General features: G+C 37.5%; 1 protein-coding gene across 1 annotated transcript in view; it reads right to left on the reverse strand.

Moving 5' to 3' along the window:
- The window catches only part of DCX (doublecortin), a 389,065-nt gene that overhangs the window by 123,925 nt on the left and 237,829 nt on the right, over nucleotides 1-27,311 (reverse strand). Inside the window, exon 4 of the transcript XR_009692016.1 lies at nucleotides 15,838-17,501. The gene's annotated coding sequence lies outside the window, so the exon portion shown is untranslated. Of the gene's footprint in view, nucleotides 17,502-27,311 lie in introns of the transcript that reaches the window.

The raw sequence follows: 27,311 nt of genomic DNA on the forward strand, positions 1-27,311 counted from the left end.
TTCCCACTGCACCAGGCCGGAGCACTTGTCTCGTGTATCCCACCTGGGCTGGTGATCTGTTTCACCATAGATAGTATACATGCTGTTCTTTTGAAATATCCCACCCTCACATTCTCCCACAAAGTTCAAAAGTCTGTTCTGTATTTCTGTGTCTCATTTTTCAGAGTCTGTATAATTTTGCATGCCTTGCTGTATTTCTTAATGATTTTTTAAAAATTTGAATCAAATATGAACTAAGGTAATTTTCCATATTTCTTCAAAATAATTTTCTTTCTTTTTTTTTAGGATGGTATTTATTTATTTTTTTTTTTTCTACTGATTTTCTTTTCTTTTTTTTCCCATTTATTTTTATTAGTTGGAGGCTAATTACTTTACAATATCATAGTGGTTTTTGCCAAAAGTACACAGGCAAGTAAAACTTAAGCAGTGTGTTAGCAATCAGGTAATCAGGAAAATATTTGGCAGAGGAATATATAGCGTATTTATGCAAAAAAAGAAGTATGTTAGAAAATTTTACAAAATACTCTTCACTATGATTTAATTGATCTGGTGTAGTTTTGAAGCATTAGTACGTTTTAAAGCTACCTTGGTGATTCTAATATACAGCCAAAGTTGAGCACCACTGGTATAGAGGAAAGAACCTAACAAGGTAGACTTTGGAGTCACATCTGGGTTCAGACCCCAGTTCCACAGTTTATTAGTTATGTGACATTGAGCAAGTTGGTGGAGTCTATTTATAAAACAGGGATAAAGAAATAATCTCATATCTTCCTTGAACCACTGCTATTTACAGTTTCTTCACTTGCTCTATTCTACCTGACACAACAGAAAAACAACTCAATACATAGTCATGCTTGAAATCATTCTTGGTGGGCCAAAAACTGAGGAACACCTTAGAAGATGTTTTGGTTAAAGAAGGAAGCCACAGTTCAGGACATACATAGGAGAGCAGTGGAGAGTATTCTTATAGGTAGTAAAAGTACCTCAGGAGTTCTCCATGTCAAACGATAAAACCTACGGCAAAAGAGTGGTCTTAGAGGCAACTACTCAGTATACCAGGAAGAAAAGCCAGGAAACTCTTCTCCATCACTTTTCCAACCAGATGGACCAGCAAGCAGTAACAGAGAGATTTGTCTTCAAGTGAAAGCAATGAGTATGGGAGTTAGGACAGTGGGATAGTCTAGTATCATGGGTGATAGGCAATGGCAAAATAAATGAGAGTATTAATGAGAAATAGAGAGGTACACAGATTCATCAAGGCACCCTTATTATGTCATGTTCTCCACAACACCCACTTTGATCGAAAACAGCAGATAGATATTTTCCCTCTATTCTCTAAAACAGGTTATATAAATGGAAGGAACAGACAGTCTAAGAAAAATCTCAACTACAGAATGCAAGAAACGTGAGTTCGATCCCTGGGTTGGAAAGATTCCCTGGAGAAGGAAATGGCAACGCACTCCAGTATTCTTGCCTGGAGAATCTCATGGACAGAGGAGCCTAACTGGCTACAGTCCATGAGGTCACAAAGAATAGGAAACATCTTAGTGAGAGAAGCATATAATAAGAGAATCACCTAACATTTAAATAAAGCAATGCCATTAAATAGAGATAATGTGCTCAACAAATGACAGGACTTTCATTAGATAAGTAGAGTCCTCAGAACATCAGTATAAAATAATAACCTCAGAATGATACAGAAAAGATACTACATCTATGAAAGAACAAGTAATTATGAATAATAATAGGTAAATATGAAAAATAAGAGCTTTTTAAAAATAAATAACATAGGTAAAGCTAATAAGTGGACCAAACTAAGATTTGTCATGGATGCAAACAGAAATTAAATCATAGATCTAGAAAATTGGACTGAGGCATTTACCCAGAGCATAATATTAAAGGATAGGAGGATGAAAAGTAGTAAAGATTTTAATCAGGTCCCATTTGTTTACTTTTGTTTTTATTTCTGTTACACATGTGTCATTTTGAAGAGTGATTTTCTCTAGACCTAAGCCCATGAATGGGATTGCAGGATCATGTGATACCTCTATGTCTTGTATTTCTTGGAACCTCCATGCTGTTTTCCATAGTGGCTTCACTATTTACATTCCCACCGAGATTGTAGGATTTTGTTTTCCATACATTCTGTGCAGGTTTTTATTTTATTTATTTATTTTATCTTTATTCTTTGTAGATCTTTTCAATGATGGCCATTGTGACCCTTGTGAGGTGATACCTTATTATAGTTTTGATTCACACTGATTTAATAATTATTGATGTGGAGTATCTTTCCATGTACTTTTATTATTTTATACCTTGTGAGTACAATTTACCTCTTGAAACTGACTTCTTAAAACTTGGCCCTGTTTGGTATTCTTTCCTGATGATGTACCCCAAGACATTTCTTGAGGGCAGGTGTCATTTAAAGCCCTGTCAAATTTGTGACTATTAAGAGCCCTTCAGCACCTGTTTTATGCTTTCCCTGCTGGCTCAATGGGAAAGAATTCACCTACAGTTCAGGAGATTTTCAGAAGATTTGGGTTTGATCCCTGGGTTGGGAAGGAAGTTATAAGAAAGGTGAAAAGACAACCCCTAGAATGGGAGAAAATAACAGCAAATGAAACAACTGACAAAGGATTAATTTCCAAAATATACAAGCAGTTCATACAATTCAATGTCAGAAAAACAAACAATCCAATCAAAAAGTGGGAAAAAGACCTAAACAGTCATTTCTCCAAAGAAGACATACAGATGGCCAACAAACACATGGAAAGATGCTCAACATCACTCATTATTAGAGAAATGCAAATCAAAACTACAGTGAGATATCACCTCACACCAGTCAGAATGGCCCTCATCAAAAAGTCTACAAACAATAAATGCTGGAGAGGGTGTGGAGAAAAGGGAATACTTTTGCTCTGTTTGTGGAAATGTAAATTGATACAACCACTATGGAAGATGGTATGGAGATTCATTAAAAAACTAAAAATAAAAGCACCATATGACCCAGCAATCCCACTCCAAGGCATATACCCTGAGGAAACCAAAATTGAAAAAGACACATGTAACCCATTGTTCATTGCAGCACTATTTACAAAAGCTAGAACATGGAAGCAACCTAGATGTCCATTGACAGATGAATGGATAAAGAAGTTGTGGTACATATACACAATGGAATATTACTCAGCTATAAAAAGGAATGCATTTGAGTCAGTTCTAATGAGGTGGGTGAACCTAGAACCTATTATACAGAGTGAAGTAAGTCAGAAAGAGAAAGATAAATATTGTATTCTAATGCATATATACAGAATCTAGAAAAATGCTGCTGAAGAATTTATTTACAGGGCAGTAATGGAGAAACAGACATGAGAATAGACTTATAGACATGAGGAGAAGGGGGGAAGAGGGTGAGATAAATGGAAAGAGTAACATGGAAACTTACATTACCATATGTAAAATAAATAGCCAATGGGAATTTGCAAAAAAAAAAAAAAGTAGTAAAGAAAAAGTGAGAGGCATGAAATATAAACAAATCAAGAAATTTCTGCATTTGTCTAAAGGGAGTTCCACTGAGTAAAAATGGAGAGAATGCATGGGAATCAATATTTGCAGATTAAATGGCAAAGCAAATAAACAAACAACTCCCTAGAATTGAAGTCACAAATCCTCAGATTGTAAGGACCCTGTAAGTGCCAAGGATGATAACCTCTTTTGAAAAAGAGAATAGTAATTTTTTAAAAAGTATTCTAAACCTGGACACACCACAGAGAAATCTTAGCGCATAGAGGGTAACATGAAAATACTGAAATTTTTCAAAGAGAAAATAAAGACCATCCACAATGAACAAGGATAGGTTTGACATCAGACTTTCCATTAGCCACATCAGATTGCAGGACAGCAATGGAGCCATGTCTTCAAACCACTGAGTGAAAATAATGTTGAACCTAGGATTTAATGCCCATACAAACTATTATACAAGTGGGAGGGAGGAATAAAGGTGTTTTGGACATATAAGAACCCAGAAAACTTACCACCCCCAGAAACCCTTGGAAAGAATTATTACAGAATATACTTAAGCAAACAGAAAAATAATTCATGTAAAGTAATGATGTTAAAGAAATAAAGGTTAATCATTTATGTATTACATAAATAATACATATTTAATTATATAAGTGATTAAAATTAATTTTAAAATATGAGGTATAACCTATCTCCATCTGGGAAAAAAAATTGACAAGTGTAAGGTCAGTGAAAGGTGTTACCTATAAATTTTGCTTGAACTGAGCAAAACATCAGCAAAGGGATACATCAACAAAGGGATTCTGAATCCTTACGTAGTTTTTCCAGAAGTTTAGATGAGTGATGGTGCCTGTGGTCACTGGCCTAATTTAAGTCCCAGGAAACAACTAGAAAACTTGCTCATCTATAGCCAGTCTCTGGGATAATTTATGGACTAAAATATCCTTGTATGGATCAAAGTGAAATAAGAAAAAAAATGGACCTACAATAGAATACTCAAGAGTTTAATTCCACAGAATTTTTACTGAGTTTCTTTAATGCACCAGGCTCTGTGTTATACGATGAGGGGTGACATGACAAGAAGACAAAGATGAAGTGGAAGATCCCTTGCTTTTTATTCTCAGTGAAAAATTTCTCTTAGAAGCTCCTCAGCAGACATCCCTTCAGGTCCCATCTCCAGGATTAATCCCATTTCCATGTAGAAACTTACTACTGACAAGAGGAATGAGACCACTGATTGGCTTCAATTAATTATAATTCACTTCCTCTGGATAAGAAAGAGTTCAGTGCCCTCCACCACCATCATGGCTACACAAAGGAAGGTTAAAAAAAGACCCTGGAGTTCTATTAGTGAGGAAAAAGTGGAAGTTACCAATAAGATTTGCTAAAGTATTTAACATTTCTGAACCTCATAGTGGGATTGTCATCATATATTTTTTCCTCAAAGAACTATTGTGACTGTTAAATGAGATAACTCTTGTCAAGTGCTCAATAAATGTCAGCTATTAATGTTGTGGTTGATGTTATTTGGTTTTAACTCATTATGTATCAATAGCTTGTTCTTTCCATATTTCCCTTATGTTGCTCACAGTTTGACATCAATGCCTCAGAAGATGGCTATGGCATTTCTAAGCATCACGTGCAGATAATGTTTTTGATCTTCAGTTTCTCTATCTGTAAAACAGATATAATCATATTTACCTCATAGATTTGTTGTGAGGATTAAATAAGATCATTCATATACGAACTCAATAAAGTTAGCTATTGTTGCTGTTATTGACATAAATACCCTCTTGACAGTGCTTGGCATAATATCAAGCTCAAAGCAAGTGTTCAACAAATGGTAGCTCTTGTTGTAAATAAACATGTGCATATCTGTACAAGAAAGAGCTGGTAAATCTCCCTGACCTTGGGTTAAGTCAGACCTTCTTACACACAACATCAAAAGCAGAAATGACAAAAAAATACACTGGATCTCAACAAAATTAAAAATACTTGTGCTTCAAATGATACCATCAAGAATGTGAAAAGACAACCCACAAAACAGGAGGAAATATTTGGCAAATCATATAGCTGACAAGGAATTTGTATGTAGAATATACAAAGAACTCTAGCAACTCAAAAATTAAGAAACAAATAATCAAGTAAAAATAGAAAAGGCTATGAGAGACATATCTCCAAGTAAGATACACAAAAGGCCAATAATCACATGAAAAAGATGCTTAACATCATTAGTTTTTAGGGAAATGCAAATCAAAAACAAATGAGATATAGGACTTCCCTGGTGGTCAAGTGGCTAAGACTCCATACTCCCAAGGCAGGGAGCCCCAGTTCAATCCCAGGTCAGGGAACTAGATCCCACATGCCACAACCAAAGAATCCCACGTGCCACAACAAAAATTGAAGATCCTGCATGCTGCAACTAAGACTTGGTGCAGCCACATAAATGAATAAATAAACAAGCATTATTAAAAAAAACAACAAATGAGATACTACTTCATACCCACTAGGAGAGAAGAATCATAAAGGCAGATAATGAAAAATGTTGGCAAGAATGTAGAGAAATTAATAACCTATAATGGAAAAGAATCCGAAAAAGAATATATATGTATGTAACTAAAGCACTTTGCCATACACCTGAAACTAACACATTGCAAATCAACTATACGTCAATAAAAATTTTTAAAAGAGAATGTACAGAAATTGGAATCATTATGCCCTGCTGATGGGAATATAAAATGGTATAGCCAACATGGAAAATAGTCTGGCAATTCCTCAAATGACTAAACACAGAGTTACCATATGATCCAGCAATTAAACTCCTAGGTATATACTCAATAGAAATGAAAACATATGTGCACAGAAAAACTTGCACACAAATGTTCACAGCAGCATTATTCATAATAGCCAAAAGGTGGAAATATAATAAATGCCCATCAACAGATGAATGGATAAACAAAATATGCTACATCTATGTGATGGAATATTATGCAGCCATAAGAAGAAGATAAATACTGATACATGAAACAACATGGATGAACTATGAAAATATTATGACAAGTGAATAAAGACACAAAAGGACATATATTGTACTTGTCCATTTATATAATATACCCAAAATAGGCAAATCCTTAGAGACAGATTAATGGTTACCAGGAGTAGGAATAGGGGAAAATGGGATTTACTGGTAATGAGTTTGGGGTTTCTTTATGGGGTGATGAAAATTTTCTAAAATGGATTATGATGATGATTGCACAACTGTGAATATACTAAAAACATTGAAGTTTACAAATAAATGGGTGGATTTTATGGTATGTAAATATCTCGATAAAACTATTTAAAAAAAATGGATCAAGCCTTGTTAGAAATACAAAGATGAATAAAACATTAGGGCACTCACATTCATAAGGAGGGCTAAAAAGTATACAAAAATAGCATTCCTGAATCCATTTTATGTCCCCACCCTCATTTGTCTTTCATTCCACTTTTAATTTACAGTATCTATTTGCATTCAATTTATTCTTACAAATCACCTAAAATACTTTCTAGAACTAGGTGGGTATTAAATAAACAAATGACCTCAAACAGCGACAACACAGGGAAGAATGTGTTCAGTGTCATAAAAGAGGCACTGCTGAAGTGCTATGGGAGGAAGTAAAGAGCATTTCAAAAGGGGAAAAACAAGAGTGCCTTCCCTCCCAAAGCATCTTGGTGACCTTGCTCTCCTTATCAGCCACAGAAAAAAGAAGTCAGAAGTCATAAAATGGATCCCAGAGGGACATGAGCAGAGCCTGTCAGTAGATGTATGTGCAAATGTTATGGACTCTGAGAACATGGAGTGTGTTTAAAGATTTCATTCTTTGGAGGATTGGGCTCTGCTGGACTGTATCATGAGCTGCAACTAACTCAGTGGTAATATGAGGAAACTGATGCAAGCCTCTGGAGCTGGAGTGTGCCTGAAACCTGCACCTGACGAGCAATGAGCATGTGGAGATGTGAAATTCTTGGACCATTAGGCAGGCGTACTGATGAACAGCCTGATACTGAGAGGTGAGTTTTCAGCATGGCAGCTTCTGGCTGAGCTCAGCTGTTGGTGCAGCAGGCACTGGGCTCTGTGCTCAGAAACTGTCAGAAGCATTATAATTAAACCTCCCTGCCTCCCCCTGACCAAGGCTGACAGCTGTGAGAGCAGAGCTGCTAGAAGAGGCACTTATATCCTTGAATCAATTCTGATCCAGGAAGGGGGTGGGAATCATTCCACCTCCACAATTTCCACAACAAAGGGCACTTCTATTCCTGGGAAACCCATGAGTCAGAGATGCCTAAGGCATCTTGGACAAAAGAAGTATTTCTTCACATTTGGAAAAAGATATGACAGCTACTTATAAACTTCTATATACATATCTTATGATCCAGCCATTCAATTATTCAGTATTTATTCAAGATAAATAAAAACATATATCCAAAAAAACTCATATATGATTATTCAGAGAAGCTTTATTAGCCCAAACTGAAACAGACCAGATGTGCATCAAGGAAATAGTGGACTAGCTAACTGTGATCTATTTGCAAAATGAAATACTACTCAGCAATAAAAAGGAAGGAACTACTGATACAAGCAACATATATGAATTTCAGAAATACATTAAATTAAAGTCTTGGGCTTCACTGATGGCTCAGTGGTAAAGAATCTGCCTGCCAATGCAGGAGACATGGATTTGATATCTGATCTGGGAAGATCCCACATGCCATGAAGCAACTAAGCCTGTTCACCACAACTACTGAAACTGTGCTCTAGAGCCTGAGAGCTGCAACTACTGAAGTGACTCGCCCTAGAGCCCGTGCTCCACAAGAGAAGCCACTGCAGTAAGAGGCCTGCACACCACAACTAGAGAGTAGTCCCTGCACACCACAACTAGAGAAAAGCCCATGTAGTAATGAAGACCCAGCACAGCCAAAAATAAATAAATAAATAAAAATTATTTTTTTCAGTCAAAGCTTAAAAAAAGACATCTTACACAAAAGAATAAGATTTCATTTATATCAGGCAAAATCCATGGTGGAAAAATATTAGAACACTCATTATTAGGAGGGGAATTAGGAACAGGGAATAACTGGAAAGAAAATGAGGGAACTCTCTAAAGTGATGACTATGTTGTATCACTTCATAGGGATTTGGTTTCCAGAGGCACATGCATTTTTCAAAACTCAGTGAATACACATCAAAAAGGAAAACTGAATGGAAAATAAACTGAGAGATAAGTGTCATGTTGAGGGGAAGGGGAGATATGGGCTATTATTAAATTTTATTTTTTTTAAAGTCACTCAATTAAAAATGGCAAAATTCTTAAACATTTTACTGAAGGATGTGCAGAAAAGCAGATAATTCCACTCTAATGGCAGAAAGTGAAGAGGAACTGAAGAGCCTCTGGATGAAGGTGAAAGAGGAGAGTGAAAAAGCTGACTTGAAACTGAACATTAAAAAAACAAAGATCATGGCATCCAGTCCCATCAATTCATGGCAAATAGATGGGGAAAAAGGGAAAGTGGTAGCAGATTTTATTTTCTTGGGCTCCAAAATCACTGCAGACAGCAATTGCAGCCATGAAATTAAGACCCTTGCCCCTTGGAAGGAAAGCTATAACAAATAGCATATTAAAAAGCAGAAACATCACTTTGTCGACAAAGGTCCGTATAGTCAAAGCTATGGTTTTTCCAGTAGTCATGTACAGGCATGAGAGCTGGACAATAAAGAAGGCTAAGCACCAAAGAATTGATGTTTTCAAACTGTGGTGCTGGAGAAGACTCTTGAGAGTCCCTTGGACACTAAGGAGATCAAACCAGTCAATCCTAAAGGAAATCAACTCCGAATATTCATTGGAAGGACTGATGCTGAGGCTGAAGCTCCAATACTGCAGATACCTGATGCAAAGAACTGACTCATTGGAAAAGACCCTGATGCTGGGAAAGATTGAAGGCAAAAGGAGAAGGGAGCGACAGAGGATGAGATGGTTGGTAGTATCACTGACTCAGTGGACATGAATTTGAGCAAACTCCAGGAGACACTTAAGGAAGGGAAGCCTGGCATGCTGCAGTCCATGGAGTTGCAAAGAGTTGGATGTGACTTACTGACTGAACAATAACAAATGCAAATAAGCACATGAAAAAATGTCCATAATTTTCCATTAGAAAAATGCAAATTAAAGTCACAATGAGATTTCAAGCAACTGGAACTCTTGTATATTTTTAGTGGGAATGTGAAACTGTACAGCCACTCTAGAAAATAGTTTGGTAGTTTCTTGTAAAGTTAAACATTCACTTACCATATGACTGAGTCATCCCACTCTTAGGTATTTACCCTAGAGAAATGAGAACTTCTGTTCACACAAAAATCCATGTATGCAGCAAGAGTGGTTTATCTCTACTTCATGATGTCTGGGGCCTCAAGTGGAAAGTCTTGAATGGCTAGGGATGACTCAGAGGCCTGAGGACTGGAAGCATCTAGGGGCTTCTTCACCCACATGACTAGCACGTGAACTGGGATGACTCAGATACTGCTTAGTGGAAATTATAGTTAGCTATAGCACCTACAAATGGCCTCTCCATGGGAGAGTCCAGACAGTGAGTGTTCCAAGAGATCCAGGTGGAAATTGTGTGGCTTTCTCTGACCTAGCCTTGGAAGTCATACAGTGTTACTTCCTCCACATTTTGTTGATTACTACAGGTCACTGAGGCTAATCCCAGACTCAAGGGGAGAAATATTAGACTCTACCTATTGATGGGGGAGTGGTAAGATCACACTGCAAAAGAGTATGTAGGGTAAGAGATACGGTGTCTCTACCTTTGAAGAGTATAATCTGCCACAGTGAACAAATAAATGAATCTATGTGTAAGTCTAAACAGCCTTGGTTACAAAATCCAACAATAACAATAAAAAATAATTTGGGATGGTAAAAATAAAATGGAAATACAATACTTAATAGCAATACATGAAAAAAAAACCTATGCATGAATGTTTATAGCAGCTCTATTCATAATCTCCAAAACCCAGAAACAATGCAAATGTTCTTCACTAAGTGATAGATAAATGAACTGTATATCTATATAGTGGAGTATTGCTCAGTGATAGAAAGGAATGATGGAGAAGGCAATGGCAACCCACTCCAATATTCTTGTCTGGAAAATTCCATGGATGGAGGAGCCTGGTAGGCTGCAGTCCATGGGGTCACAAAGAGTCAGATACAACTGACCGACTTCACTTTCACTTTTCACTTTCAGGCATTGGAGAAGGAAATGGCAACCCACTCCAGTACTCTTGCCTGGGAAATCCCAGGGATGGGGGAGCCTGGTGGGCTGCCATCTGTGGAGTCGCACAGAGTCGGACACAACTGAAGCGACTTAGCAGCAGCAGAAAGGAATGAACTCTTGATCCTTGCAACAACTTGGATGAATCTCAAAGATATGCTAATTGTTCAGGAATTAGTGATGATGGCTGCATTTTGTAAATGTACTAAAAATTTATCAAAAACAATGTATCATATACTTTAAAAGGATGAATTTTATGGTATGTAAACTGTATGCCAATTAAAAATGGGAGAAACATAATTTTCAGAAAAAGGGAAAATCATGGCTCTCAAACAAATATAAAAATGAATACATGTTTAAAGAATGAAGGAATTGACTTGCAAATAAAGGCAAAACTGTTTTTTTCCACAAAAAGGAGGGAAGTCAATCAAAACTTTTGGATATGACAGAGTTGGAATATCCATCAATGACCTACAATTTAGAAAGCAGTTTTGCTCTTTTCAAAACTGCTCAAAGACAATGAACCAGACTGAATCAGAGAGCCTGTAAGAGTGTGCTATTGATTATATATAATTTTCCATTAAAGGACAAAGTTTTTTCTACAATGTGTTATAGTTTATAGAAATGTATACATCCCAAGTCAACTTTATGCTAATTTAAAGTTTTTAAAATGAGTATTATTACAGTGACTTTTTGATAACAGATGACTAGAACAGAAATGGAATACCCAATAGGAACCTGTCGCAGTTGTCTACATTAAACACAATGGAAGCCAGTGTTAGGGTGGAGCCTGTGGACAATTACTACTGAGTCCAAGCTCATTTTGCTCTCTACACTACAGGCCAATAAATCCAGGAGATGAAGTGTTGAGGCAAGGAGTATGACTTCATTTGGAAAGTCCGTTGATTGAGAAAATGGCAGACCAGTCTCAAGATAATCATCTTATGGAGGTCTGGATGGCAGGTTCTTTTATAGAACAGAGGTGAGGTAAAAAGGCCATTAATCTTGCAAATATCTCCTCGAGTGGCAAGCCTCAGGGAAGGGATGTGTTAATTTCTTCCTTCCTGCCATTCACAGGTGGACATGGCCCTGAACAAAAGCACTTTGGTTTAATATTCAGACAGAGGGGCAGGGTTCCCCCAGGCAGGCTGTTATGTATAAATAGTATCCTTTTAGTGAGCAAAAGCAATGGAAGCAAAAGTTAATGGTAAAAGATCCAACATAGAGTCAGAACTGGCTTTTTCCTGCAAAACAATGAGAAAAACTGATTTGAGTTTGTGAGGGTTAAATCACACAGTCAAAGTAAGTCAAAGTTAGGCCTGCTCAAACAGAGTAATTTATGAATTCAGAGGAAGCACATCCAGGGATGGATGTCCCTTTTCCAGGCCACTGTGTGAAAGGGACATGGATATCCCTTTTCCCAACCACCATGTGAGAGACCATCACTTTCCCTACCTCCATTCATGCAACTGAAATACCCTAGGGTATTTCCTCAAATAAGAAACATTTAGTAACAGACAGAAAAATACAATTATAGCAGCTTTATGCATAATAGCATAAGACTAGAAACAAGGCAGGTGCCAATTAACAGAAGAATAGATAAAATGTGGTGTCCTCAAACAACGAAATACTACTTAGTAATAAAAAGGAAAGAACTACTGATACATAACAAGTATGACTTAAATGCATTATGTAGAGTGAAAGAAGCCTTCTATAATGAGTACGTACTTTGTGATTCTATTATGTTAAGTTCTAGGAGAGGCAGATCTAAGCACTGGCACAAAAATATAAGAATTCTGGTTACCTCTGAAGGGCACTGAGGGCAGGGACTATCTGGGAAAGAGTAGGAGTGAGATTTCTGATGATGCTATTTGGTATCTGGACAGAAGTTTGGATTACATATTTGTATATATATGTCAAAACTCAGCCAACATATCACTAACATATCAACATATCACTTCTGTTGTATGTAAGTTTTACATTAAAAGAACAAAAGAACATTAGGAAATTACTGAACTCTAGCTAATAACATGCATTCTGAAATGTTTAGGGGGAAGTGTGCTGAAGTCTTCAACCTCCTTTGATATCAAAGGAGATCTCAAAATGATAAATACAGCAGATTGATGTGTGTATTAATAAGGTGGCTAGATGGAAAGTATGTTATAAAGCAAGTATAATAAAATGGAGACTCTAGAATCTATATGGTGGGTATACAAGTGCTCACTGAAAAATTCTCTCACCTTTTCTGAGTCTTTGAAAGTTTCCTAATAAAATGCTGGAAAAAAATTAACAGGAATCTTCCCCTCCCCTCCCCAAAAGCAACAACAAGATACTTCAAGAGTCCAAGTCAGCAGGGCTCATTTAAAACTGAAACACATCACATGCTTTCAGCCTTAAGTAAGAACAAGGTGAAATAAGAAATTAATCAAGGGCAAAACTTGTGTCTTTGCAAATGATTTTCAGGGCTTTGATTTGTTGTTTAGGAGGGAGGTAAGCACTCATTCCTCAGAAGAATCAGCATTTCTAGAAGAGAAAAGGGAGTCAAGTGCCTATTTTCTGGATTCATTTGTAAAGCTGTGTGGGCAAGTGCAAAAAATAAAAACAGAAAAAAAAAAAAAAACCATGCACAAGCATATCCCAGGAGTCTTTCTCTCAGTCCCTAGTTTATGTACTGTGTATTTTATCAAGGATGTAGCAAAGGGCCTCCTGCTCCCTCTCTGAATCTTCCAAATTCTATCCCTGTCCTTTTCCCTAGATTGAAACCTGAAATCCATCTACAGATCCTAGCCTTAAGGTAAGGCTTTGATCCCAGCTAGGTGCAGGAAAGACTGTATGATGTAATTGCAAGATCTAAAGGCAGATACAGGGATGTGGTGGGGTGGGGTGGTATAAGAGTCTGGTGGGGAGGTTGGTTAAATAATCTGGGAGTCTTGTGGGAAGGGGGAGAAGAAGAAGGAGGAAGGAGAAACCACTTTGATGATCCCCACACATCTGCACGAATAACCCAAATTAATATACAAATAATGTAATTTATATTAGACAAATTCAAAAGTTGTTTAAAGCCCAAAGGAAAAATACATTCTGCAATAATATAGTCACTCACATATAGTACATCTCCATCCAGAATGGAGATACATCCATCCACTTCTTTCTATGCATTCTGAGTTTTTAAATTTAATTTTTTATTTTGAGATAATTATAGATTCATATGCAGTAGTGAGAAAAAATGCTGAGAGGTCTCATGTAACAATTACCTAGTTTCCCCAAAGTTAACATCTTGCAAAACTATAGTGTAATATCAGCACTAGGATATTGGCATTGATACAGTCACAAAACAGAACAGTTTCATCACTGGAAAAAATCCCTCATGGTGCTCATTTATAGCTTCATCCACTTCCTTTATATATCCACCCACACAGCCTCTGGCAATCATTAATCTGTTCTCCATTTCTACAATTTTGTTATTTCAAGAATGTTATATAAATGAAGCATATAGTATGTAACCTTTGGGTTTGGCTTTTTTTCTCTTAGCATAATCCTCTGGAGATTCATCCAGGTTGTGTGTTTCAATAGAGAGTCTCTTGTAGAAATATATAGTTGGATCATGTTTCTTAAATCCATTCTAGAGTTTAATCCCTTCGTTTGAAGTATCTGCGGATAAGGAAAGGCTTCTGCCATTTTGCTTTGTTTTCTATATTACCATAACTTTTGTGCCTCATTGCCTCCTTTACTGCCTTTTTGTGATTCATTTATTTTTCTAGCATACTGTTTTGATTCCTTTCTTGTTTGTTTTTATGTATATTTTAAAGTTGTTTCTTTTAGTGGTTATCTTGGGGATTACAATCACCATCTTAACATTTTTTTATAATTCTGCCTCCCTGACTCACTAGCTACGTGACCTTGGGCAAGTCTACGCTCCAGTTTCTTTTTTTTTTTAATTTTTAAAAAATTTTATTTACTTATTTTTGGCTGTGCTGGGTCTTCATTGCTGCAAATGGGCTTTCTCTACTTACAGTGCAGTGGCTTCTCTTGTCGTGGAGCACAGTCTCTAGGCACGAGGGCTTCAGCAGTTGCTGCACATAGGCTCAGCAATTGTGGCTCAAGAAATCTAGAGTACAGGCCCAGTAGTTATGGCCCATGGGCTTAATTGCCCACAGCATGTGAAATCTTCTCAGAGCAGGAATCGAACCCATGTTCCCTGCATTGGCCCACCAGGGAAGTCCCCATCTTAACTTTATAACAATCAGGTTTGAATTAATAACAACTTAGTTTCAACAGTATAAAAACTATTTTATATTAAAAACTCCTTTACAGTTTCATAGTCAATGTTGTTAGTGTTATACCTTATATCTTTACTCACTGTATGCCCAATAATATTGATTTATAATTATTGCTTTATTTACTGATTTTTTAAATCATACAGAAGGAAAAATGTAGTTTCAGGCAAAAAAAGTGCAATACTATTGACTGTCATCTTTACCTATATAGCTATTAATATGTTTATCTTTGAATACATTCCATAGTTCATGATGTATAATTCTTTTATATATTGCTGAGTTCTTAACTGTTCAAGGGTTTTTCCATCTATATTCATGAAGGATATTGGTCTGTAGTTTTCTTTCTTCCTTCCTTTCTTTCCTTTGTTCTTTCCTTCCTTCCTTCCTTAGTGCTATAACTTTCCCTCTCAGCACTGCTTTAGCTATCTATGTTCCACAAATTTTGATAAATTGTCTTTTCATTTTCACTCATTTCTTTACACATTTTTTTTTTTAATTTTTTTATTAGTTGGAGGCTAATTACTTCACAACATTTCAGTAGGTTTTGTCATACATTGATATGAATCAGCCATGGATTTACACGTCTTCCCCATCCCAATCCCCGCTCCCACCTCCCTCTCCACCCGATTCTTCTCAAAACATCCCACCCTCGCCTTCTCCCAGAGAGTTCAAAAGTCTGTTCTGTATTTCTGTGTCTCTTTTTCTGTTTTGCATATAGGGTTATCGTTACCATCTTTCTAAATTCCATATATATGTGTTAGTATGCTGTAATGTTCTTTATCTTTCTGGCTTACTTCACTCTGTATAAGGGGCTCCAGCTTCATCCATCTCATTAGGACTGGTTCAAATGAATTCTTTTTAATGGCTGAGTAATATTCCATGGTGTATATGTACCACAGCTTCCTTATCCATTCGTCTGCTGATGGGCATCTAGGTTGCTTCCATGTCCTGGCTATTACACATTTTTTTATTTCTTTTGGTCCCATGGATTATTTAGAATACTGTTGTTTACTTTCCAAGTATTTGTTGCTTTTCCTATTATCTTTATGTTATTAATTTCTAGCTTGATTCCTTTGTGGTCAAATAATACATTTTGTATGATTTCTACTCTTTTTCTCTGACTGCTTTCAAGGATTTTTCTTTCTCTAGTTTTCATTACTTTAATTATGATGTATCTTGGCATAGACTACTCTGGTTTTGGCCTGAGGTTCACTTCTTGAATCAGTAGGTTTATGCTTCTTGCTAAATTTAGGAAGGTTTCAGTCATTATTTTTTAAAGTACCTTTCAAGGCTTGATCTCTTTTTCCTTTGCTTCTGGGAGTCTGAAGACACAAATGTAAGATCTTTTGCTGTTGTGCCACATGACCCTGTGGCTCTTTCTTCAGTCTTTTTTCTCTTTGTTGCTCAGATGGTGATTTTTATTGTACTATTTCCCTGTTCACTGAATCTTTCTTCTATACACTGCACTCTGCTGTTGAGCTATCCAATGGAACTTTTTATTTCAGTTACTCTATTTTTCAATTCCCAAATAAAAAAAAATTGGTTCTTTTTTGTATCTTCTATTTATTGCTGAGATTTACTGTTTCTTGGCTGAAGTTTTCCTTTTTAAAAATGAGTTAACAGTGTTCAAAATTATGTTTTGGAGTGGTTCTATAATGGTTGCTTTAAAAGTGAAAGATAATGAAGTCGCTCAGTTGTGTCTGACTCTTGCAACCCCATGGACTGTAGCCTACCTGGCTCCTCCATCCATGGGACTTTCCAGGCAAGAATACTGGAGTGGGTTGCCATTACCTTCTCCAGGAGATCTTCCTGACCCAGGGATTGAACCTGGGTCTCCCAAATTGTAGGCAGATGCTTTACCGTTGGAGCCACCAGGGAAGTCCTTGCTTTAAAATCTTTGTCAAATAATGCTAACATATCTATCTTCTCTGTGTTGGCATCTATTGATTGTCTCTTTCACTCAGTTTGATGTATTCCTGGTTCTTGTCATGATGAGCAATTTTCAATTGACACCTGGACATTTTCATATTATGTTTTGAGTCTGGATCTTATTTAAAACTTCTGTTTAAGTTGACTTTATTTGACACCATTACACTGGGGGAAGGAGAGAGGGCCACCTCATTAGTGGATATAGAAATCCAAGTTTCCCATTTGGCCTCTGTTGACAGCGAAGTTAGGGAAGTGCTCCTCATTTTTGCTGTGTGGGGGTGGGACTTCTGGTTCTCCTTGCATTCAATTGACATAATGCTAGGCATAGTTTCATTACTCTCCACTAGGCTTCCTCCGAAAGCACTCCAGTAGAGAATGTTAGGGACTCTTTGCTACTGCTTGTGGGCATGGAAGTCCAGGCTCTCCAGGTGGTCTCTCTGATATCATGGTGGAAGGAGGGCTCATTACTGCCTGGTAGGAATGAAAGTCACCCTATTAATATAATGAAAGACATCTTTATAATTTTCCTGACTTAGGCACTCTGTTCCAAAAATAGGTATAATGAAGACCAAATATATATTCTTAGTATAAACCAAAGTAGCACTATATAGTTGAGAAATCAAAACTGATACATGATATAATGGGTGTCTGTTACAAGAATTCCATCAAGTGTTGGATTGGCTGATACAAGCACTACTGGTAGCAGGAGGAAAAGAGAATTCAGTGAATCAATACAAGGAGGTGAGAATGAGTGTAGCATTATTCCTGCAGACAGGGGTCTCTCTGCCTGACCGAAGATCTTTACGTAGGAGCAGGGAGAGTTGGTTGACTGGTGGTTGGTGGTGGGTAAGGGAGCAGATAGAGAGTAGACTAGAAAAAGAAGAGAGAAGTATTTGTACTTAATGTGGTAAGCTGATGGTTGGCACTTGCTGAAGGGACCACATGAGAGAAAAGCCAAGATGCAGCCATATTGGGGTTTTGCCCTCACTCCTTTAATAAGCTGGTTGGCAGTTGCAACTCTCCAGGCATAGTGGGTGAAATACGGTAAAGCAGAGAGACATCTCTATGTAAGGGACCATACCTAGAGAAGTAGTGGGGATAGGAGTCTGCAACAAGACTGATGACAGCCTAACAGCTCCAGGATTAAGGAATCAGATTTAGAAAAATAATCTTTCTAGAGGAAAAAGGTAGTGATGCAAAGATACAAGAAATAGTAAGATGACATCTATTTTATATATAAAGTTCTACCCCAGACCAGGAACTTTGGGGAAGCTCTTGATGTCAGATTTCATATCTTGTGTTCCCCCAAATGCTTAGCACACAGTCTCATGCACTGATGATGTTCAACAAATTTGAGCATAAACAGAAACATTTGTTTTTATTTAGCTTTCTGGTTTGTGCAGTCTTAAGGATCCTAGAGTAGAATGACTGAGTAAAATAAGTCCATCATGGAAATGGTTATTGAGCATCTCCTATGTGCAAAGTACTGCTATTGAGCTAGTCAAAAACAAATCTTTGTTCAGGGGTGATGCAAGACCTTAACCAAAATTGCTGTTAGATTTTTAATACTATGTACCTCTTGGGTAAGCTACATATGTTTGTCTTCCTAGAAATATTAATAACACCTATGATTGCAACTTTCTTGGGCAGATACATTTAAGAGAGACAATACTGCATAATGGTTAAGAGCAGACTCTTGAGTCAGGTGGCCTGTGTTTAAATCTTTGCCATGTCAACTACAGTTTGATTTTTGTCAAGTTATTTACCTTTTCTATGCCTCCTTTTACTGAATTAAAAAAATATGATAATAACAGTATCTATCACCCAAGATGTTGTGCAAAATTCACAAATTAATGTAGGTGAAATGGTTCATTAGCTCTTGGCACATTGTATACTTTTTTAAAAAAGTTACCATTATTGTTGCTACTTAATCCTTCTTAAACACTTGGTTATTTATTGATACTGGTTATTTATATATTAATTGCACATAGACCCTGAGCAATAGTCTTATTGACTATAAATATATTGTTCTTATAGCTTTATGATAACTGCTACTGTCCCTGTTGCTCAGTTGAGAGAAACACTGAGAGATTGCTACTTGCAGGCTTTGGGATCAGCTTGCCTTGGTTTCAATCTAAGTTCTGCTTTATACTAACAGTATGAGCTGCAACAAGTTATTTTAGCTCAACTGAGCCTTGTGTTTGTCACCTATGACTTAAGGATAATATTATACACCTCACAGGGCTGTTGTGAGACCTAAACTGGATGAGTGTAAAGTGGCAGAGTGACTGGCACAGAATAAGTGATTGACAGTAACCAAGTGGCACACACTGTAACTCTTGGGAGAGAGAGAAATTAGGGACTGAAACTCCCTCCTCCCAGCCAGAGTAAGAGCTCTGGTGTGGATCAAGAGTAAAATGAAGTTCTGGAGTCCACAGAGCCACACAATTAGACCACCCTGCTAGGGGTGGAATATAGGAATTATAAATAGAACTGGCTTAAAGCAAACAAACCCTTGCTTTCTTTTGGCTCTCTTGGAGCCCTTCTTTTCTGCATAGCTTGTTCTTTTTATTCTTTCTGATCCCAGAGGGCTGGAGCAATAAGACACCATTCCCAGGATCTTGGAAATTTGGGCAGGACCAGGGTACAGAGACAGAGAGTGGGTGGCTTAGCCCATTTAGATCTTATAGAAAAGAGAGGGGTGATGAGAGACAGAGGGAATGGCAGAACAGTTTTCCTTATGGCATCCCTCCCTTCCCCCTGTTAGGCCAGGTTCTAAGATCCAGTGATGGGAGATATGGTGAGGGCCATGGAGAGGGGGACCAAACAGCCTCCTCAGCATCCTGCTCAGCTCGATCTCCTGTATGAGCTCCATGCAGGAGTGGGAAAAGGGAGTCCTTGTCTGCACACACAGTCCAATCCTTTGGACTAAAGTTCCACTGATTGACTAAACAGTGTTCCCTCAGTGCTATTTATCTCCTGAGTACTGTAGAGGTTTTGAAAAATGACCAAAAATCCATTGGAGCTCCTCCCATCAAGATGTGGAGTCCATCTTCCCCTCTAGGAGTCAAGGTGGCTTGTAATGGCTTCAACCAATACAATCTGACAGAAGTGATATTACACTACTTCTGATGGTAAGTCCTAAAAAACCAGGCAGCTTTTACCTGGTTCTTTTAAGATAATCTCTCTGAGGGAAGTCAGTTGCCCCTTAAGAAGTTACATAACCCTGAGATCACCATGCTGGAGAAGCCACAGTAGGCACCTCTGTTAATGCAGAGGTGTTTTAGAAGAAGCATCCAAATCAGATGTGCACTGTTCATTAGAATTCTAGAATTTGGAGGCATAAAGACCCTCAGAGGTCTTCTAGTTCAATTCCCTCATTGTACCATGAGAAAACTGAAGCTCAGAAAGTAGAAGTGATTTGGATACATTTTTTAAGCCACTAAGTGACCGAAGCAGAAAGAGAAACCTGGTTTTCCAAGTCCTAATCCAGAGTTATCCTCACCACGCTTGACATCAATGCCTCACAAACTTTCATTTGCACACAAATCACGTGGGGATCTTGTTTACCTTGAGAAATGCCATAAGGGTCCGAGACTGCTTTTGTAATAAACTCTCAGTTAATGTCAATGCTGCTCATCCTTGGACCACACCTTGAGTTAGCAAAGCTATTGGGCAAAATTAGAGGGAGAAGCTAACAAATCCTCTCTTAAAGTGTCAGCATCATAATCACTGTTTTATCATTTTCATCTTTTACTACATGCTTATTTTTCATTTGCCTTCTCCTTATATTCCCCCTTCCTTTTGAAGGTTTTGCCAAGTGCCTTGGTATTAGCACCAGGGGAAGGTGAAACAAACATGTATAAGAAAAAAGATAAGAAATGTGATGGTATGGTTAAGTTCATTCTGCTTCTCCTTAGTGGATTTTGCAAAAAGTCTGTTGAAGGTAGAGGTAGAAATTGGCTCCAAAACAAGTTTGGGGGTTATTTCTGGATTTCCTGTTCCCTGTATTCATGGAAAATCCAGAGCATGCAGTATGAATATATAATAGTGTGCCCAGTTTTCTTGTGTGGTTTGTGGAAACTGGTCACATTGCTTTACAGCCGCACCACATATATTTAAAGGCTATAGCTATGCAATGGGGCTTCAGTCCAAATGATTCAGAAAATTGCTTCAATCCTTTACTCTGTCAGTAGAGTTCTGGCTGGTACTTACAGAAGAAGTGGATGAAGAACAGAAACTTATGCCTTCTATTTATGCTAGTGATGACCTTCAACTTAAGTTAGATTATTTCCCTTCCCGATTTTAGAAAATATATGCTCACACTGAAGCTGGTTCGAAGTCTTTTCAGCTCTGTCACCCTGTTCACTTCCCTCTCTGCAATTCAGTTCCCTCATTTGTAAAATGAGGGATCGGACTACTTCTAAAGTTCTAATATTCCAATTATCGTCTTCAGGCCTGGATAGTGGTCACTGATGAGCAAGACAATGGTTAAGGCCATGAAAATATCTGCTTCAACCTTGTCCTCCAGGTTCTCTTACTTCCTAACTTCCTAAAGAAAGACATACACATTAGAAAGATTTTTAGCCACAAGAATTGAAACAATGCCTTTTCTGTTTATACCTTGGTTACCCAGAAATATAAATAAACCAGAACACTTCTCTCAGACATAAAAAAAAAGGAGTTCTGGTAACCTGAGGCCTCACTCTGTTGAGCTTTTCTGCTTGTGCCCTTTATGCTTGTTGGTGACAACAAGCAGGACTGGGGTGGGACTGGGAGCAGCTGGAGTATGGACTCGGTGGGCTGCAGGGCAGGCTGACAGTCATTTTTTCTTAAGAGGTGTCAGGAATGATCTTAGTCATATATAAAATGTGAGTGATGCCAGGAAATGTTTTGCAGTTCTTTCAAAGGAGATTCAGATTCAAATTCCTTTGTCACGAGTTTAGAAAGAGAGCAGAGAAGGAAATGTCAGGCTAAGGTTGACTCCCTTACCTTGAAACGTAGACCTTGGGGAGTGCCCTTGGTGAAGGAATTCTGTGACTGCCTAGTGCACTCAGTATTTTAAGAACTAACTTGAATGCTTCTGGTCTCAGAAGAAATAAAAAAGCAGCATTATATTATAAAATAGGAGCTAACCCAAATGGAACTGCACTGTTTCTCTATAGGTCCTCACTTCCTTATGGGTCCTCATCCTGGAGTTAGACACTGAGTGATTCATTTGTGTTTCTCTGGTGGTTTTGGGGTTTTTTTTTTTGGGGGGGGGTCTGGTTTTTTTAAAACTGGCTTCTGTGACATTATTTCTCTGGGATCCAATTTTATAGAGCACAGGGTTTCTCAACCTCGGCACTGTTGACATTTGGGGCTGGGTAATTATTTGCTGTGGGGGATCTCCTGCGCATTGCAGGATGTTTAGCAGCATCCCTGGCCTCCATTCACTAGAATCCAGTTGTACCGTCTCACAGTGTGACAACCAAAAATGTCCCCAGGCACGGCACAAGGTTCTCTTGGGTGCAAATCCACCCTCCTTCTTTCAATCCACCTGGCCCGTATATATGAAGCCCATCTTTCAATCAGAGATTATCAAAGATTTTTGTGCATACTGTAGAATCTGCTGAGGGTCTTCCTCCTCTGACTGTTGATGTCCTTACCCATCAAGGAACCTCTCCAAAGTCCCAGTTTAGATGGACAGAAATCTTTCATCTTAGTTTGACACTTTCATCTTCTACATGGGCTCTCCGTTGCAAGTCCTTTGCAACAGTGACAAATCTTAACACAGGGCTGAGGTCTGGTCTGTTCAAGAAAGACATTACACTTGATTTTGAATGTTTGGTTCTGAGAGGCATTGGGGGCTCCTGTGTTTCAAACAGACATACAAGACAGTAATGAAGGAAGGAAGCAGGGGAGGAGAACAAAGAACCAAAGAGAAGGAGAGGAAAAAAACAGAGAGGGTATCTAATCTATCTTTCACATCTAAGGAAGTAGAAACCTAAGCCAGCTCACACAGTCTTAGCCATATGATGTTTTAAATTATTCATATAAGGAAATTTCACACTGCAACCTGTCAACACTGTCAGTTCTAGTCATGAATTTTCCAGTCCATTTGAGACTTCTGCTTTTTGGAGTTATAAAAGGAGAGGCACTTCTTGGTAAACATCTTATTCCAGAATATGGTAGAAATGAACCAGAGCTGAAACTATGCATTTTCAGTGTGGCAATACAAGCTGATAGCCTTGAAACCTGGGGTTTTCAGCCTAGGTCTTCTAATCAGCAGTGTGATTTGGGACAAATCATCTTTCTATGGCCTTTTTACTTTCATCTGGAAAATGAGAGCAAGTTGGACTGTAAAATCTATAAGTTCTCCTCTTTGAAGATATTATACCAAATATTTGGTTCTCAAAGAGCACCTTGGAATTTGATTTCCAAGGAACTAATGCTGCCATCTTGTGGCAAAGAAGGGTTTCTTTTTGGCCTTCAGATAGTGTACCAATGATGATTTGCTTTCACTCAGTACATTTTCTATCTATTCACTTGCCTACTTATATATCCATCCATCCATCCATTTTATATCTTATTTTCTACTAAAGTAAAATATTCACAAGGGTGATAGATTTTGACTAACTGAGCACACCTAGCACCCAGATCATGAAAGAGAAGATTATGAGATCCCAGAAGTTCCCTTATGTCCCTTTTCAATCACTTTCACCCCCACATACACACAGACATAATGAATTTCACAAATGTAAGGAACAGAAGGAAATGTATGAAGCAGAAGGAACCAGATGCATAAGTTACTACCTGCTCACTATCCTGATTATTAATAACATAGTTTAGCTTTGCTTGATTTTGTACTTTATATAAACTGAATTATGCACTGTGTACTCTTTTGCACCTGGCTTCTTTTGCTCAACATTATGCTCATGAAATTCATCCATACTGTTGCATGTAGCTGTAGATCGTTCTCATTGCTGTATAGTATTCCTCAAGAGCCTTTTAAAAATTATTCTGTAATTAAATTAAATTTTATTTTTTAATAAAAAAGTAATTATGTGTATGATAGAAAATATTTTAAAAGTCTTAACTCTCCATCTAAAGGCAACCATCATTAATATTTTGGTGTATTTCATTTTAGTATTTTTCCTATGCATATTTTTCAACATATTTAATAGTTATATAGAATCATATATGCAAATTTAATTATATTAATACTATAATGTAAATACTGTGTAGTTAAAATATTCATGGATATTATTTTTAATAAATACATTCTCTTACTGTTAGACAGTTGGGATATTTGTTTTACTTTGTTTTTTGTTTGTTTTGTTTTTTACTATTAACAAACACAATGAACATGTTTGACCGCAAAATGTTTTCTGTTCTTTGAAGGACTTTCCTTGGAATGAAATATCAGAAGTAGGGTTACTGAGTCAAAGTCTTTAGCAACAGGAGACCATTCCAGTTTGTGCCTAGAATGCAGTGAAAAGAGAATGAGGAAGGAACTGGCTCACACTGAACACCTAGTAGTACATGACTCAGACACTGTGCTAGGAGCTTTGCTGACGTTCTCTCACTTAGTTCTCACAAGAACTCTAAGAGGTACCTAGAAGCTGCATTTTGGAGGGAGAAAAACCAAGGCTCAGAGAGGTAAGGTCAGTTGTCCAAAGCCACACAATGAGTAAAGCAGCAGAAGCAAGATTTGGATTCCTGTCTGTCCCTTACAGAGCTTGGGATCTTTAAACTCTACCACACTGCCCCCCAGAGTGCAATTTTAATAATGCAATTGAAATGCATCCGCTTTTCCCAGTTCTCTTCTCCAGAAGCCTGTCACAGTTCCTAAAAACCTGCAAATGTTCTCTGGTAGGGGAAAATTACACATATTTCAGCCTTTACACTGAACCAAGGTATCAGAGTGGTTCTGGTCTTCTTGCCAGCCTAAGAGATAGAGATTAAGTACCAAGAGAGTGTGAGCCATGTTTCTCAACTATGTTCATACTTCTTAAATTTCCTCTAGAAGGAAATGAGAATTTCCTTGTTTGTTTCCTCTCTATTAAAGCATCTGAGTGTTTTCTCTTCTTTGCCCACTGACACCCCCCCTAACTTTTCTCCAACTTGAATGTTGTCTTGTAGCCACCTGTTGCACTACTAAAGTTCTTCTGCCCCTCCTCTCTGCAAATGCTAAAGCCTCACTGCTGGATTTCTGGATGCCCTTCTTGCTCATTCCTAGGTACTTTCTAGTTTCTGTATTCCTTACCTCCTGCCAAGTCCATCTTCTCTATTTTTCCCCATCTCTTCTTATTATCTGCTGCTGCTACTACTATTGCTACCACCACCACCAACAGCATCTTAGGTGATCTCCCAGGTTACTTGCAGGCACTTTGGGAAACAGAAAGAGGAGAGCCCTGAGAGAATGAGAAGGGAAAGAAGAAAAGATTTGTGTTTGGAGCCATGAGCAACCAAAGCTTCAATCCAACCCATAAGTTGCATGTTAGATAAGTGTCAGGCAACTGGAGAGCTTTATAAGCATTCTAAATGCCTGCCATGAAGACAATTAACAGCCTTCTTCGCTCTCATTTAGGGCCGAGGTCTGAGGGAGATGTCAGTATGTCCTGCCTTGTTCTGAATTGCCCAACAAGCAAGACCTTTCTCAGAATGCTGTACGCCCTGCATCTTCAACCTGACACCAAAATAACACTCCATGCAATACCCCCATCCTGATGCTAAAGTCTACACAAAGTTTGAGGACTGTTGAACACAAAACTGATGGATGTCAAAATCCTATTGCTTTCCTATCTGGTACAGGAACTTTTGGATATCCATAGTGAAGTGAGTCATTCAGTCGTGTCAGACTCTTTGTGACACAATGGACTATAGCCCACCAGGCTTCTCTGGCCATTTATGCAGAAATAAATAAACTTCAATCCTCCTCTCATACCGTAAACAAAATTAACTCAAAATGGACCATCAAACTAAATATAGGAGCTAAAACTATAAAAGTTTTAGAAGAAAACATAGGAATAAATCTTCATTACCTTGAGTCAGGCTACAGTTTTGTAGATATGATAAAAGCATAAGCAACAAAGGAAAATAAAAAATTGGACTTAATCAAAATTTAAAACTTTTATATGACAACAAATTCTTAGAATCAAATTACCAAACCAACTCAAGAATAAATGGAAAATCTGTATAGACCTATAACAGTTAGGAATGATGAATCAGTAATTAAAAAAAAAAAAAGTCTCAACAAAGAAAAGTCCAGGACCAGATGGCTTCACTGGTGAACTTTACCAAACAGTTAAAGTAGAATGAACACCAATCCTTCTCAAACTCTCCCACCAAAATAGAAGTAGAATTCATTCTACTTCTGAATTCATTCTACAAGGACAGTTTTCCCCTGATATCAAAGCCAGGCAAAGGCATCACAAGAGAACTACAGGCAAATATGCCATACGAACACAGATTCAAGCAATTTCAACAAAATACTTGCAAACAAATCTATCAGCATATTAAAAGGACCACAATAAGTGAGATTTATCCCAGGAATGCAAGGGTGGTTTACATAAGAAAATTAATCAATGTAATTAATACACTGTATTAACAGAAGAGAGAAATAAACCACATGATTTTAGTTAGGGTAGAAAAGGTAATTGATGGACTCCAACCACCTTCTCTTGATAAAAACTTTCAACAAAATAAGAATAGAAGGGAACTTCTTCAGCATGATAATGACCATTTATGAAAAATCCACAGTTAGTACTATACTCAATGATGAAAGACTGGAAATATTTCCCTAAGATCAGAAATGAAGCAAGGATAACTGCTTTTACTATTACTATTTAAAATGCTGATTATACTAGAAGCTTTAGTCCAGATCAGTTAGGCAATAAAAGTCATCTAAATTGGAAACACAGAAGTAAAAGTATCTCTATTGCAGATAACATTAATATATATTGTTTTGTATATCTATAACATTCAAGAGAATACACACACACACACACTACAATAAATACATTCACTGAAGTTACAGGGTACAAAAACAACAAAAAAATTAATTGAGTTTCTACACACCAGCAATAAAAAATCTAAAAAGGAAGTTAGGAAAAACAACTATATTTATAATAATATCCAAAGAATAAAAGGCTTAGGAACAAATTTAACCAAGGAGGTAAAAGACTTGTACTCTGAAAACTACAAAACATCACTGGAAGATATTGAAGAAGATCTGACAAAACTGAAAGATATCTCATTTGTGTGGATTAGGAGACAATATTGTTAAGATGGCAATAC

This window comes from Dama dama, chromosome X (genome assembly GCF_033118175.1).
Source record: "Dama dama isolate Ldn47 chromosome X, ASM3311817v1, whole genome shotgun sequence".
Classification (NCBI taxonomy): domain Eukaryota; kingdom Metazoa; phylum Chordata; class Mammalia; order Artiodactyla; family Cervidae; genus Dama; species Dama dama.